The sequence below is a fragment of the Miscanthus floridulus genome, chromosome 8, assembly GCF_019320115.1.
Source record: "Miscanthus floridulus cultivar M001 chromosome 8, ASM1932011v1, whole genome shotgun sequence".
Classification (NCBI taxonomy): domain Eukaryota; kingdom Viridiplantae; phylum Streptophyta; class Magnoliopsida; order Poales; family Poaceae; genus Miscanthus; species Miscanthus floridulus.
Window position 1 is genome coordinate 185,554,285 of NC_089587.1, and position 10,631 is coordinate 185,564,915.

A 10,631-nucleotide genomic window follows, 5' to 3' on the forward strand; every position below is an offset into this window, starting at 1 on the left:
GTTCTAAAACTTCCGTATATGGACGATTGAAAGAAACATGCTTGTGAAAGTTCCAGCAAAATTTATCAGTTTGTTTAGTGTAGATGCAGGTGACCAAACGGAAGAACACCAGTGGACGACGACTCGAAGACAGGACTAGACCGACCGACGACGACTGGACCAAGTGCCTGCTGGTGTTCGCACACACACCTTGTACATCACGTGGAGGCGACTGGCGAGCATGTGATGCAGAAGTACTGAATCCATGGCTTCTTCCAGGAAAGTAGTGCATCAAGAACCGCCTCACGAATTTGTTTAATCATAATTACGTGAATCAAAAAAAATTCTCCACCTGTGGTCACTTCTTTGTAGTTACTGACAGGGTTTTCAGTTTCGTTTTTTTAAAAAATATCGGCCACCCCTAAAATTACCATAATTCGTGAAATTTAGCCAAAATTTCACCGAATTTTTTTAGAACTTGCACATGAAGTATGTTTATATATATATATATATATATAAACAAATATTGACATGACTTATTTATGACTATGCATCTATTGAGTAGAAGAATATATAACACAAACAATAGAAAATATGAATCTAGTCTAGAGTTATATAGCACATGTACTAGTGTATTACAAAATTTCGTAATTTCTTTTGGCCACCACCAAAATTATTGAAATTAAGGAAATTTCAGTGAAATTTCGTTGAAATTCTGAATCCTGGTTACTAAAGCGTGAAGATGGATCAAGAAATCAAGAGACTCCGGTGAGAAATTATATGGAGCGAGTAGTAAAGGATTATATAGTTGCAAAATACGTGCAAGTATCTGATCTGATATGTCCAAACAAATGGAGAATCCTGCAGGGTCGTTGACTCATAATCAGCACATTTGCTTATGCTTCAGCTGACAGGTCTCTGTTCAAACTTCAAACAAAGGCGTTCGAAACCTCATGCTCCATAGAAATTTTGTTCCAACTGCCCTAACTCTGACCGTTTACTCGTGATCGATTACCCCAGTGAACCTCTAACTACCCCCAAGATAATGGGTTTTACATTCGTTAGAAAGATCAATATACGTGCTTTTTCCGTGCCAAATGAAGCAACTGTTGTTGACACCAATGGTCCTTCAAAACATTATGAACTACTACTGGTATCTACTCGCCTGATGCGTGCGTTTGATTGCATCCACAATACGACAGAGTGTGCCTGGTTGCCTTCCTGCTGCCTGCTGCCATCATATCCCCCAAATCAGTGCAAAAGCAAGACCAAAACAGAGAACAGAAACGACTAACAGCGTACCGTGGCAGGTGAGCCGAAGCGAGCACGGTGGACGGAGCTCTGCCCACACCAGTCACCAACCCCCGCGCAGGCGCCGGGGGCACCAACCCCGCCCGCGGCGCGACCGAGCCGTCCTCAGCCGGCCACCACTAGACGAAATCGCGACGCTTTCCACGCCGCCGGCCCCGCCAAAAATTTTACTTGCAACGCGGCACTCGTTCTGTTATGAGAAAGTCGACCAACCCCCAAGACGCGCGGGCGCAGCCCTCCGCTATTTAAACCCCTTCCGTTTCACTCCAAGAAGAGCAGCACCATCCAGTGCATCACGAGCTCTTGTCCATCCAGACTAGCAGGCCATCACCTTACTTCTGATCCCAAATCATTTACGGCGCAAGTGTCTTCTGTTCAAACCCCAGCCCCACATCAATGGAGTGCGAGAACGGCCGCGTTGCTGCTACCAACGGCGACTCCCTGTGCATGGCGACGCCCCGCGCCGACCCGCTTAACTGGGGAAAGGCCGCGGAGGAGCTGATGGGCAGCCACCTGGACGAGGTGAAGCGGATGGTCACCGAGTACCGCCAGCCCTTGGTGAAGATCGAGGGCGCCAGCCTCCGCATCGGGCAGGTGGCCGCCGTGGCCGCCGGCGCTGGCGAGGCCCGCGTCGAGCTCGACGAGTCCGCCCGTGGCCGGGTCCAGGCCAGCAGCGACTGGGTCATGAACAGCATGATGAACGGCACCGACAGCTACGGCGTCACCACCGGCTTCGGCGCCACGTCCCACAGGAGGACCAAGGAAGGCGGCGCTCTCCAGAGGGAGCTCATCCGGTTCCTCAACGCTGGCGCATTCGGCACCGGTACAGACGGCCACGTCCTGCCGGCCGAGGCCACGAGGGCGGCCATGCTCGTCCGCATCAACACCCTGCTCCAGGGGTACTCCGGCATCCGCTTCGAGATCCTCGAGGCGATCGTCAAGCTGCTCAACGCCAACGTCACGCCGTGCCTGCCGCTCCGCGGCACGGTCACCGCGTCCGGCGACCTCGTGCCGCTCTCCTACATTGCCGGCCTCGTCACCGGGCGTGAGAACTCTGTTGCAGTCGCCCCGGATGGCAGCAAGGTGAACGCCGCAGAGGCGTTCAAGATTGCCGGAATCCAGGGCGGCTTCTTCGAGCTGCAGCCCAAGGAGGGTCTTGCCATGGTGAACGGCACCGCCGTGGGCTCTGGCCTTGCCTCCACCGTGCTCTTTGAGGCAAACATCCTAGCCATCCTTGCCGAGGTCCTGTCCGCCGTGTTCTGCGAGGTCATGAACGGCAAGCCGGAGTACACCGACCACCTGACCCACAAGCTGAAGCACCACCCGGGACAGATCGAGGCTGCTGCCATCATGGAGCACATCTTGGAGGGCAGCTCCTACATGAAGCTTGCCAAGAAGCTCGGCGAGCTGGACCCGTTGATGAAGCCGAAGCAGGACCGGTACGCGCTCCGCACGTCGCCGCAGTGGCTTGGCCCTCAGATTGAGGTTATCCGTGCCTCCATCAAGTCCATTTAGCGCGAGATCAACTCCGTCAACGACAACCCACTCATCGATGTCGCCCGAAGCAAGGCTCTTCACGGTGGCAACTTCCAGGGCACGCCCATCGGGGTGTCCATGGACAACACACGTCTCGCCATCGCAGCCATCGGCAAGCTCATGTTTGCGCAGTTCTCTGAGCTCGTCAACGACTACTACAACAACGGCTTGCCCTCCAACCTGTCCGGTGGGCGCAACCCCAGCTTGGACTACGGCTTCAAGGGCGCCGAGATCGCCATGGCGTCCTACTGCTCTGAGCTGCAGTTCCTGGGGAACCCGGTCACCAACCACGTTGAGAGCGCGGAGCAGCACAACCAGGACGTGAACTCGCTCGGACTCATCTCCTCCAGGAAGACCGCAGAGGCCATCGAGATCCTGAAGCTCATGTCCTCGACGTTCCTGATCGCCCTGTGCCAGGCGGTCGACCTGCGTCACATCGAGGAGAACGTCAAGAGCGCCGTCAAGAGCTGCGTGATGACGGTGGCGAAGAAGACTCTGAGCACCAACTCCACCGGTGGTCTCCACGTCGCCCGCTTCTGCGAGAAGGACCTGCTCCAGGAGATCGAGCGCGAGGCGGTGTTCGCGTATGCCGACGACCCCTGCAGCGCTAACTACCCGCTGATGAAGAAGCTTCGCAACGTGCTCGTGGAGCGCGCCCTCGCCAACGGCGCTGCCGAGCTCGACGCGGAGACGTCCGTGTTCGCCAAGGTCGCCCAGTTCGAGGAGGAGCTGCGCGCGGCGCTTCCCAAGGCAGTGGAGGCTGCACGGGCGGCTGTGGAGAACGGCACGGCAGCCATACCAAACAGAATCACCGAGTGCCGCTCCTACCCGCTCTACCGCTTCGTGCGCGAGGAGCTCGGAGCCGTGTACCTCACCGGCGAGAAGACGCGCTCTCCCGGCGAGGAGCTCAACAAGGTGCTCCTTGCCATCAACCAGGGCAAGCACATCGACCCGCTGCTCGAGTGCCTCAAGGAGTGGAACGGCGAGCCCCTGCCCATCTGTTGAACAGAGTTGATACAAGCAGCAGAAGGCTGTATTTTTAGCTAACGGTTTTTATTCCTAATTTGTTTATGTTCGTTGATATGCTACGGATTCTTGTTATACAGCTGCAACGCCATAACCTGCTTTGAGCAAGATCTTGTGGTTGATTGAATAAATTGTTGTTGCAAGCTGTAACTTGTATGTTTTTCAATATGTGAATCATATTTTCAGTTTAATTCAATCCAAGTGTTAATGCAAACGAGTGAACGACCAAACATGAGAGCTTGGTGGCATGCGCGCTAGGAAGGCGCCTGTAGGGCATGTGCCTTTTCTTTTATTTCTTTTGGGAAATTTTATTTTTTTGTGACGTTGTATGTTTTATAAATCATTATTTATACATACAATTTATGCTAACTTAACAGAAGATTTTTTCAGAAGAACTTGTGAGAACTTTGTAGTAGAGTAATAAAGCTTTTAAAGGACTTTTACATAGGATAACTTTTCATAAAAGTTTGAAGAAATTTTGTGGAAACAAGTTGTCGGTGCGAAAAGTGACTAACAAGTAAATATTTGTAGTTTTGTCATACGTTGTGATTGGATGTGGTCTAGCACTCAATGACATGGTTTATACTGGTTCAGGCAACGTGCTCTACGTCCAGTTTGAGTCGGTCGGAGACTTTATTCCTGAGCCCAGGTGCTCAAAGTTTGTTGTAGGGTTACAAACGGGTGGGAATAAGATGGGGTGCAAGAGGTCCGGTCGGACTCTGGACTGAAGGGCCAAGAGTGACGGGAGCTCCTACGTGCGCTAAGTACTGGAACGTGTGCTCTGTGTAGCTTTAGAGTTCTAGATCCGTGGAGTCGTTCGGATGCTCTGAATATCTAAAGCTAGCAGAGAGAGAGTCGGAATGAACCGTCGTCATTGGGAAAGAGCGCATCCCTTTTATAGATAAAGGGACGGCCTTACAAGTTTAAGAGAGAAAGAGAGAGTGTGTTTTCTAGCCTTGTTACCCACGTCATCGGGTACAAGTCGGTCGTCGGTGTCTACAATACTGCTTATGTTAGACGCGCATTATCGTGTTTGCCTGGTATGGCGAAGGATGGCGCCCACAACACTATAGCGCAAAGGATGGCGGCTGCAATACTGTTCGGGTTCTGATATGCCTAAAAGGTTTGCGAAGCACCCTTCTGGCATGGCCTGACAGTACCGTCCTGCAGACGTGCAGGGTACGGTCCTCGGTATTGTGGTTGACTTGAGTGCCTTGCCTTATCTGCTCCGCCTAACTCTTGGGTCCTCACCGAGCGGGCGTCCCCGGTCGATTTGTTCCCAGTCGGCTCTGACCGCGCTGGTCGGAGAAGAGTTGTAGGTAGAGGTTCGGTGTATGCCCAGTCGGAGAAGCGGGTCAGAGTCAGAAGCGAGTGTCGTCCCCTCTTGGCCAGGCCTTCCGGTCAGAGACTGGACTGCTCTTCTACCCTATCGTTAGGTATTTGGGCCGGCCCAGGAGTTGCGGGTCATTTGTAATGTCATCTGTCGGGCCGAGCTTTTGCTGGGAAGCAGCCTATTAGGGAAGCAGGTCGGAGTCAGAAGCTCATCTATGTTTTCTCCTCTGGCTCTGTTTGACGTGAGGCGGCCTCGAGCCCTTCACAGGCCGGCCTTCAAACCCCGGTCGGTCGTTGCTCATGTTGAATGAGGCAACTGCCGCTTCGTGATGCAACACGAAGCATTGTGATGCATTAATTGCATATGCGATGCTTCGGATGTATGGGATGATTGAATGATTTCGTATGAATGAATGTGTGAATGCATATGCGATGCTTCGGATGTATGGGATGAATGAATGATTTGTATGAATGAATGTGTGAATGCGTGTATGAATGAAGATGGATGAATGAATGATCATATAGAGAAAAAGTGGGGGTCGGTAATGTTACCTTGATGGCATGAGTGACGGGTTCTGGGAGCTCTTACCGGATATGTCCGTGCGGGGTTCGGGTCCGACGTTCATGTCGGGGCTGGTGTAACCTGCACGAGCGTCCTAGTCTTCCATCTATGTCTCTCGGCAATCGCCTGAGCCATCGGATCAACTTAGGAGGTCTGTTGGTCTCTCCTCGATGGAGATCCCATTCGTGGGCCCTTCCAAGTCCTGCCTGGGAAGGTGGAGGGCCGTTTACGTGCGGTTGTGCCTTGTTTCCGGTGCCTAGCGTGCGGTAGTGGTGGGCCATGCCCAGGCCACGTCCCGTTTAACCATATGTCATTTCGTTGGGCAGGGCACGTCCCATCGCATGCCCATCCGTATTGAATAGGGGAAGGGAGAGGGTTTTTCGTCCCAATCCTTCGCCTTTCTCCAACTGCTGCTCCTCCTTCTTAAATAGGGGAAGGGAGAGGGTTTTCGTCCCATTCCTTTGCCTATTCTCCAACTGCTGCTCCTCCTTCTTCCTTCTTGCCAAGCGCGTTCGTGCGCTGCGGTAGTTTCCAGGAGAAAGAGGGTAAAGCGAGGGAGAGGAAAACTCACAGAGCCATTCATGAATTCGGAGCGAGATGTCGAGCTGGAGGCCATCCAATGTGGATGAGGCGGTGCTGGCTTCCTTCGCTGAGAAGGGGCTGCTCCCGTCGAAGGAGGTGGCGCACTAGAGGGCTCCCACGTCAGGGGAGGCTATTCCGCGACCTCAGGCCGACGAGGTTGTCTCCTTCCTCGCCTTCCACGAGCATGGGTTAGGATACCCCACGCACTGGTTCTTGCGCGGGCTCCTCAATGAGTGGGGCTTGGAGCTGCAACACCTCAATCTGGCTGGGGTGCTACATGTTGCCGGCTTCATCACCGTCTGCGAGGCCTTCCTCGAGATGGAGCCGCACGTGGATCTTTTCCGATGAATCTTCACCGGGCAGGCCTTGTCAGAGGGGAAGCCACCTAGGACCACGGCGGTTAGGGGCTTCACCCTGCAGAAGAAGCCAAGGCCATCGGGCTCCTACCCCACGTACTCCCCTATGACTCCAATCGGGGGTGGCATGGGGAGTGGTTCTACATCAGGAATCCCATGGAGGCGTTGTTCCCGCCGTTCACTGGAAGAAGGCTAGAGAGGCAGGAGAGTTGGTCCTAGGGTCCCTCCAGTTGGCAGAATAAGCTGGAGATCATCAAGGCGGAGCTCCAGAAGCTAGTGCAGTAGGGCCTCAACGGGCTGCGGGTGTTCCACACCTTCTTCCGCCGTCGAGTCACCCCGCTGGGGGAGAGGAGATGATCGATGTGGAACTACTTGGGCCCAACAGATCCCGACTGCGTGTCACCGGAGGAGTTGACGAAGGACGAGGTCTAGAGTCGGCTCGACCGGGTGCTGCAACTGAGGGCCAAGGAGTCCCTTAAAGGAAAGCCTGGGCCTCTTCACGCCATGAGACCGTCCAATCTGGTATGTTTCCCTCTTCTGATTCTGTCTCCCTTTCCCTTTTGCTCTCCTGTATTCTGACTTTGTGTTGTAAGTTTCATAGGGACTCTCCGGGTACAAATCCCATCCGCATCTCCTGAGGGGGCCAGAGGGCATGGCTCGGTAGACTGTCCTGAAGGAGGCAGTGGTCGCCAAGAAGAAGAAGAGAGCTAAGAAGGCTCGGAGGAGGCATGAGAAGGAAAAGGAGAGCGCCCGGCGGGTGTGGGCCGGTGAAAACTAGAGTGACGTGGAGGCAGAGCTTGAGTTGGGGAGCCCATGGAGATGGGTGACGACACGAGCTCCTCCAAAGATGAAGGAGACTGGGGCATGGTGGCAACCTCAGCGGAGCGTCACGAGCCTACGGTCGCGGCCGCCAGCGGAGGGCGGGATGTGGAGAGGCGCGGAGATGTCCTCGTGTCACGGAAGCGCACCGTGAGCTCGGACGCTGTCATCGAGTGAGAGGCGAAGCGGCCGTGATCGCCGCGCCCTTTGGAGGCATCGTTGATTTCGCCCCCTCTGCTCCAAGCATGGCCGGGTGCGTCGGACGGTCGGAGGAATGTGCCCACACCCCTGCATCTTCAGGGTCAATGTGTGCGCATGAGCCATGACGGGAAGATGCCCCGTCGGTTGCCTCGGCGGGTGCGCCATGAGCCGGCAGTTGTAGTGACTCGCGGGCCAACCGGGAACCGATAGGGTCGACTCCTCCCTCGGTCGATACGAGGGGGCGTGGGCCATGACCGGTAGGTGGTCCTCGTCCGGCGGGCCCGTTGCCAGTGGGTCGGGGCTTCAGGGCCCTACCCCTTTCGTCAAGGTACGTACCTATATTACTTTTTCATCTCACAGTTGAGTTTTTGAGCGCGATTGACCTGTGCTTTTTTGACAGCGGCCAAGGACTGACGGGACTAGGCATCGCCCCGCCTCTCATGCGGGAGGAGTGTTGGCCCAGCCTACAGCGAGTCATGATGAGCAGCGGGGAGACCAGGCTAGCGGCGGTGCGACCTTCCCTTCTGGGGTTTGTGCCCTCCTAGCCAGTCATGAGTACGGTGGCAACGGCGGCGATGGTGGTGGCGGCAATCCCCATGGCGATGGTAGAGGCTGGGTCAGAGGTCACCCTCACGATCCCTCCCCCAGCAGCCACGGCGGAGGAGAGGAGGGAGACCGGGCTCCCTGCCTCGCTTGGCGGAGGAACGCACGGCTCGCCTTCTTGGTCGGAGCTGGAGGTTTCGGGAGGAGATGTGGCTAGGTCGGAGGGAGAACATCCACCGGCGAGCCGCAGGGTCGAGGTAGTGGAGGTCCCCTGCTCCGACGAGGCAGGCGCCAGGGTGGAGCCGCTAGCCCTCCTGCCATCGTAGGAGCTAGTGGTGGTCCGGTCGTCGCATGATGCTACCACGGTTGGACCTTCTAGCGGGTTAGGTACGACCCGTGAGCTGGTGTGGCACTACCCCGGTGACCCGAGAAAGGCTCGGTTCGTCCTTCTCGATGGGGAGGAGCTCGTGCTCTGGCACTTCCTGGAGGAGAGCGAACTATCGATGGAGTCTGACTTCACCCAAACCAAGGCGAAGCGAAAGGAGGCCTTGGAGCGGGGGGAGCTCGTCCCTCAGGCGGTCTCAGTTGACCTACCGTGCATCACCGAGGTAAGCCTTCTGCTTTTTTTAGCATTTGTCCTTGACTCCTTGGTCTTCTATTGCTTGTTTCAACATGCCTCATTCTCACTTTACAGGAGTTGGAGGCGACGTCAATCCGCAAGTCCTATTTCCTATGGAAGGAGCACGGTCGGATGGAGCTGGAAGCTGTGATGTCGCGGTGGGTTGATGAGCTCGAGTGCCAACTGGAGTCCGCCCACCATGAGGCCCAAGACCAGCCGGCCGAGGCAATGGGGGCATGGGCGGCGGAGCTACTCGCGGCGGAATGAGCGACCGCTGCCGAGCGGGGACTTGACATGGCAAAGATCTAGCTGGCGGAGGTCAAGGCAGCAGAGATCTGGCTGGCGGAGACCGAGGCGGTGCTCTAGGAGTCTTTGGTGGCTCTTGAGACGGAGCAAAAGGCCTGGTCAGAGGTTGACCAGGAAGTGCTCGTGCTCCGAGGGTGGGCGCTTGGGCTAGAGGAGTCGAACGACCAACTGCTCGAGAAGGTCACTCAGCAAGAGGAAGGGCTCTCCATCCTTGAAGGCACCTGCCTCAGTATGTATCCATTCCATCTTTGGTTGATGTCTTGGTTTTTCCTTTCCCTTGCCTCTGAGCTTGTCGTCCTTCTTCTAGAACTGGGCGGAAGGATTGGATCGCTGGAGCGGGAGCTAGAGACAGCCAAGGTGGCAATTGGTCGAAGTGCGGAGGCGCTGGCCAAGTCCCTTGAAGAGCGACATGCTCTCGAGGGGGAGCTCGACTAGATCCACAATGTTGCCCAGGTCATTGTCTCGGAGGTGTTCGGGTCAGCGTCGAGCACCAGCACGCCCACCGTCCAGCTGGCGGAGGTCCCGAACGAGGTTTAGGCGCTCATCTCCGAAGGGATGTTCTATAGGACATCAGGGGTGCTGACCTCAGTGGTGATGCATCATCTAGACCTGGACTTTGCCACCATCTGCAGAGGGTACGCCGACAGCTAGAGCACAGATGCCATCCACTCGCTTGGGGAGAGCTTGGTGCCATTCGCAGAGATGGTTGCCGAGCAAGTCTCCACGCAGTGGGTGATGGAGGCGCGTCGTGTGAGCGTGGCTGAAGGTGTGCATCAAGAAGACATTGTCCAACCTATGGATGGTGTGGAGACTAGGTTAGAAGTGAGTGCCATCCCGCCTCCGAATGAACCAAACGTCGTCCAGTCGGAGAGCGAGCAGCCCCTATACTTGTCGACCGAGACGTCAGCCGATGCCACCGGTCGGACATAGTAGAGTTTAGAGTAGAAGTAGTTAGTAGATGTAATAGATAAGTTTGTGGGGGAGCCCCCGCATAAATAGTTTTTTGTGTATTCATGAATACAACAATTTTATTTTGTGATGGAATCTTGTCCCATCCGTTCTTTATCTTTACCCTAGCATAGCTTTGTTTTTTATTCTTTATTTTCGCACCTGCCCGTTTGAACGGTAGGCTGCAACTTTAAGAACCTGGGCGTGGCCTACGAGGCTCAGCTGCTCATAACCGTAGGTCATGGTGGGGTGTGATCGGTCGGAAGTTTAAAGCATAAGTTATGTAGGGTAATTAAAGTTATGGACTACCCTTTCGTTCGGGTGAAAAGTATTACTATATGATAGTAAAAAAGAGGGGTGGTATCACACCCTCATGGAGCCCTCGAGCGACCCGGGCCAAAACTGTTCAGGCTGGGGTGCTTGTAGGAGCAAAACGTTGAATGAAAGAAAGCGATAAGACCGAAATTTTAGGGGAAGAAACGACGTAACTGTTCGATGTTTCAAGTGTTGG

The 10,631-nt window shown here is 54.9% G+C and overlaps 1 pseudogene; it reads left to right on the forward strand.

Moving 5' to 3' along the window:
• The first annotated feature begins 1,544 nt into the window (after nt 1-1,544).
• On the forward strand, nt 1,545-4,066 carry LOC136477731 (phenylalanine ammonia-lyase-like; annotated as a pseudogene).
• The last annotated feature ends 6,565 nt before the right edge of the window (nt 4,067-10,631 follow it).